The 6,186-nt window shown below is 30.1% G+C and overlaps 1 long non-coding RNA gene across 1 annotated transcript; it reads left to right on the top strand.

The window, feature by feature from the left end:
* Nucleotides 1-646: 646 nt before the first annotated feature.
* LOC146834556 (uncharacterized) lies at nt 647-1,828 on the top strand. The gene is made up of 3 exons (XR_014960308.1): nt 647-707; nt 1,212-1,281; nt 1,372-1,828. It is a non-coding gene; the product is annotated as an uncharacterized LOC146834556 (long non-coding RNA).
* The last annotated feature ends 4,358 nt before the right edge of the window (nt 1,829-6,186 follow it).

The following is a 6,186-nucleotide window of genomic DNA, read 5'->3' as shown; positions in this document are numbered from 1 at the left end:
CCAAAATATAGACATCAATAATATCGTTTTTTTAAATATATCGACAATTCTAATACTAATAAAACCAATACTTTCAACAACATAAAGACAATATTTTACCAAAACATACATTTTCAAATGAGATTCTACTTAAACATAAACATAACATTTATAGCGATCTCTATATTTAACAACATAATAAAAAAAAACCTAAAATAATTATCACATTGGCATTTCGAACACATTTAAATAAAATTAGTACACATTATAAACAATCTTTTTATATATAATAATTTAAAACTCTCCTCCTTTAAAACTAAATATACTCTTACTTAGCATTTTCCATAAAAGGAAACCAATTAACTAAAAAAAATTCAAACCATCCAATAGAAAGGCCACATACAGAAAACAACCAATAACATTCAAGAAACAATTTGAAACCACTATATAAACCAATTAAAACAAGTGTTCCACGGTGCCTTAAACCAAAGCATTGAACGAAGAAGAAGCTCTACTAAACAGAAGAAACCTACATCCTATTACTATTCTAAAAACGTAAGTAAATATTCTTTTCTAACTAAACTGCCAAATTAAACTAAAACACTAATTTATCTTTACTCAAATAAATAACTAACTTATATATTCCATCTCTTTATGTTTCCACTACAGATATTACTCCAAACAGCTAAAGAAAATATTGAAGATTGCCAGAAAAGACTCACTAAAAAGTAAGTATACTATCAAAATACTTTATAAAATATTAATTAAATCCTACTCAAACCCCAAAACATCCTAAACCCCTAAACAAATCCATGTTCTCTTTTTTAAATTTTAAAAAACCTGTATAAATTAACACCTATAGTCTATACCACTGGGCATGAGGGTAGGCTCTGTTTGCTTAGTGAGAGGTTAGGCTACTGCATCTTATTTATTAGGCAGGAGGGGCACATAGTAAGAGGGGTAGGAGATGGGGGTACATTGACATGTGGTGGGGGAGGGGGGGGGTAGAGAACTGGGTGGAAAGGTTGTTCATTCTCCTGAATAATTGGTCTTGATGATAAATGTGTGCTACTTCCGGGACAGATGAAGGTGGGGGAATGTTTTTTGAATTGTTAATTTGTAAAACAATAAAATAAGTTTCTTCAATAAAAATATAGTCTATACCAAACAGCAATACCACCCCACTTAAAAAACTAAACCAACCACAACAATAAATGTTCTTTAACTTTCAGAGACTAAATCAACTAAACAACATTTTTGCGACAAACAACATCTTCATTCAAATACAACAAAAAAGACTTGGTAAGTATATATAAAAAAAATGCTTTTTTGCTAATTTCATATAAAGATATAAAGTACTATAGCATATATTTTCATATACATTTTTTCCAGAATTGTAACACATCACGATGACAGAAGAAGCCCAATTTATAACTTCGCAGAAAGGAAAATTCCTATTGTGTTACATGGGTTACACATACACCCAAGAAAAGCAGACGGACCGAAAAGTGAACTGGAAGTGTACTAAATATTATTCTAACAAATGCTACGGCCGAGCAACAACAAGAGAAACAACTGTACTATATACAAGAGAGCATAACCATCCACCCAATCTCTCTGAAATAGAAGTCAGATCAACTCTTGAAAATATCAAAGAATTAAGCACAGGTTCACAAACTGCTACAAGTGTAATCCTAAAAGAACTATTACCTAGAGTGCCCAAAGAAGCAAGAGGCCAATTACCATCAATTGCTTCTATAAAAAGAACTATTGCTAGGACCAAAAAAGCAACCACGACAACTATACCATCCCCTAAAACTTTTCAAGAGATCATCATTCCACCAGAATTAAGTATCACCCACAATAATGAACCTTTTATTTTTTTTGATAACAAAAGCCCAGAAAAAAGAATCATAATGTTAGCTACAGCAAACAATATAACTAAACTGCAACAATGCCAAACATGGATGATGGATGGCACCTTTACAATATGCCCAAAACCATTCTATCAGCTTTACACAATACACGGTCAATATCACAACACTTCCATACCTTTAATTTATGCACTATTACCTAACAAACAAAACACAACATATAATGAAATGCTAGGAAAAGTAAAACAAGAATCTAATGATTTTTACCCTCAAACAATTATCATAGACTTTGAGCAAGCCATGATAAATTCCATTCTAAAACTGTACCCCCATACAGCTATCCAAGGATGTTACTTCCATCTTAACCAATGTATATGGAGACATTTACAAAAATCTTCACTAAGTGTAGAATACGCCACTAACATAAGTTTTGCACATCAAATAAAACTTCTAACAGCCCTAGCTTATGTACCAACCACAGATGTTGCAGAACATTACAATCTTTTATTAGAAAGTCCATTCTACAAACAAAATGAAGTAAAGTTATCTCCCCTGTTAGATTATTTTGAGGATACCTGGGTGGGGAGACTGCACAGATCAGGCCATAGACGTCAGCCCAAGTTCCAAATACCTTGGTGGAATGTATATGTAAGTACACTCAACCAACAAGCCAAAACTAACAACGCCGTCGAGGGCTGGCATAATGCATTCCTAACTTCTACTGGGAGAACAACTCCAACACTACAAAAACTACTAATTGCCATACAAAAGGAACAAAGTTTCCAAGAATTAAGAATGCAACAATCTCTCCTACAATTAAAACCAAAACAGTCTAGACAAACTACTCAAATGTATAATTACCTACAACAACAGGTACAGCTATACCCATCCACAAGAGGACTTGAGTACTTAAATATAATAGCTCAAACTCTCTTCTAAACCCTTTTCTAAATATTAACCCACAATTCTACTAAAACAACTATCACAACATAAATAATCCACTTTATTATATCACAAATTTAATTATGTGGTCTAAAATATATACATGAATTATATGGACATATATTTAGACAACATAATTAAACAAACCAAGTACACAACAACAATATTAAATATATAAGGTTTCGCCACCAACAATAAAAATATTTAAATGAACTTACCTGTGTAGTATCTCCAATGGGATAATAACATTCCTTCCAAATAAATCCAGGGAGTTCAAAATCCATAGTTATCCAAAAAATGACTATCCATTAACCATAAAAATCCCGAAAAATATAAAAAAGGTAAATAACCGCTCCTGGAAACCCGAACAATAAAGGAAGTGTTAAATAAACATTAGTAAACACAACTAATACACACTTCCTTTAAAAAAATAAGGTGTTTGAAACCGACGAAAATATCTTCTCCGTAAAACCTACAAAACAGAAACAAACATTCCCACCCACCCACAAACACACAAAACGCACGTACAAACCTCACTACAAACGTTATTCAAACACTATAAAACTTTAACACACCGAAATACCAAAACACTAACAAAGCCACAAACACGGAACACAAGGTTAATTATAAAACCGTATAAAAACTATTACTAACAACCTAACTTCTAAAACATCAATCAATACACACTTATTACAACATAACTACTTCCACAAAACACTTAAAACTATTTAATAATAAAGCAAATAACTCTTACCTTCTCAAACGCGAAACAGCTCCGAACCGCGACCTGGATTCGACCAAAATAACCCAAAACAACAGCGAGCGGTTACAAAATAAAAGAACCAAACAAACATAGGAAGTTTGAAAATTAAAGCAGCACGGTTTTAGGTGAATGCTCAGCCTGGACTTTTCACTTTATCAGTAACGATAATATTGCCCACCTCAAATGGTCAGCTGCTCAAATGACCACCAAGACAACAATTATCCACAAGTATGAGAGGCAACATATTGGAAGAAATGTAAATTAATGTCAAAATAAACTTTTGTGTTTCGAATCCACACAGTAGTTGAGTATTTGCTTGAATTCCTTTATTCCAAGATTTAGTGAGACCAGATCCGCAGCCAATGCATTTCGCACAAACATGGGATTTTCAAGGCGAGTTTCAACAATAAGAAATATTTACACGTCAAAACGGGGGGTAGTATGACGAAATCGGCAGGACCCAGAGTTCAATCTAGGTAAAAGACAGTTCGTATGGTATATATCAGACATGTTTATTGCAATGATGTAATTATTAAAATATGCGTAATAATAAACAAAATTTTCTCTCGAATGAATATACATTCCAACAACTATAAAATAAATATTATTTTCCTATCTACTATTTAATTTAAAAATAATTTGGAATTTGCATTCTGATATAACTTCTATGTTTTATCCAACCCAAACTAAAATCTACAGATTTTTTGTCAATTAAATCCAATAAATTTAACTATTCTTATTCAACTCTATAATTAATTCTAATATTTGCTATTTACCAAACTTAATTAACATACTACTCCCACTACATACTGAACTTAATTAATTTACTATTCTCACTCCAACCTATATTTAATTAGGGTAGGTGCTGGACACTGAACTAAATTAATTTACTATTCCCACTCCACTCTATATTTAATTAAGATAAGTGCTGGACACTGAACTTAATTAATTTACTATTCTCACTCCAACCTATATTAAATTAGGGTAGATGCTGGACACTGAACTAAATTAATTTACTATTCCCACTTCAGTCTATATTAAATTAAAATAAGTGCTGGACAGTGAACTTAATTAATTTACTATTCTCACTCCAACCTATATTTAATTAGAGTATGTGCTGGACACTGAACTGAATTCATTTACTATTCCCACTCCAATCTATATTTAATTAAGATAAGTGCTGGACACTGAACTTATTAATTTACTATTCTCAATCCAAACTATATTAAATTACAGTAGGTGCTGGACAATGAACTTAATTAATTTACTATTCCCACTCCACTCTATATTTAATTAAGATAAGTGCTGGACAATGAACTTAATTAATTTACTATTCTCACTCCAACCTATATTAAATTAGGGTAGGTGCTGGACACTGAACTAAATTAATTTACTATTCCCACTCCATTCTATATTAAATTAAAATAATTGCTGGACAGTGAACTTAATTAATTTAATACTCTGACTGAAATCTATATTTAATTATGGGATTAGTTAAATTTAAAAATAAATGTAAATTTTCTAAATATTAATATTTTTTAAAGTAACAATATATAAACATGTTAAATTAACTTCCCACCCTTATCCCCTATAACCCAACATTCCGCTCCTAAAATTATTTGTAACATTCTTAAAAAAAAAAAAAAATTCTAAATTAATTTGTTAAAAAATTAACAGATATATAAACATTTTTACAACACTTCCCACCCTTATCCCCTATCAACCAACATCCCACTCCGAAATATATTTGTAAAAATCGAAAATTTATTTCCTATTTATAAATATTTTTAATAAAAAATTAACAAATATTTATAAACTTCCCACCCTTATCCCCTATAAACCAACATCCCGCTCCTTAAATTTTATTTAAAATGCAAATGTTAATTTACAATTTCTAAATTTTTTTTTATTTTAAAATTAAATAATATATAAACATCTTTAAAACACTTCCCACCCTTATCCCCTATAAACCAACATCCCGCTCCTAAAATTTTATTTAAAATGCAAATTTTAATTTACAATTTCAAATTTTTTTTTTTTTTTAAATTAAATAATATATACAAATTTTTAAAAAACTTCCCACCCTTATCCCCTATAAACCAACATCCCGCTCCTAAAATGTTATTTAAAATGCAAATTTTAAATTACAATTTCAAATTTTCTTTTTTTTTTTTAATTAAATAATATATAAACATTTTTAAAACACTTCCCAACCTTATCCCCTATAAACCAACATCCCGCTCCTAATTTTTTTTATAAAATTCTAAATTTAATTTAGAATTTCTAGAAAATTATTTTAAAAAATTTACAAATATATAAAAAATTTTAAAACACTTCCCACCCTTATCCCCTATAAACCAACATCCCGCTCCTAAAATTAAATATACATTTCACATTTTAAATTAAATTTAATAATTAAATTTTACAATATATTACAAAAATAAATTAACTTTTTTAAAACACTCCCCACCCTTATCCCCTATAACCCAACATCCCGCCCCTAAAACAATATAAATATTTCTCATATTACACAATAACGATATTTTCACATGTCGATATTATTACGAACGATATTACTTACATCGACATATAAGTAAAAAAAAAAAACGATATTTTTCACATCGATAT

This window comes from Triturus cristatus, chromosome 4_2, assembly GCF_964204655.1.
Source record: "Triturus cristatus chromosome 4_2, aTriCri1.1, whole genome shotgun sequence".
Lineage (NCBI taxonomy): Eukaryota > Metazoa > Chordata > Amphibia > Caudata > Salamandridae > Triturus > Triturus cristatus.
Note: the sequence above shows the minus strand (reverse complement) of the source record. Positions and strands in the feature narration are given on the sequence as shown.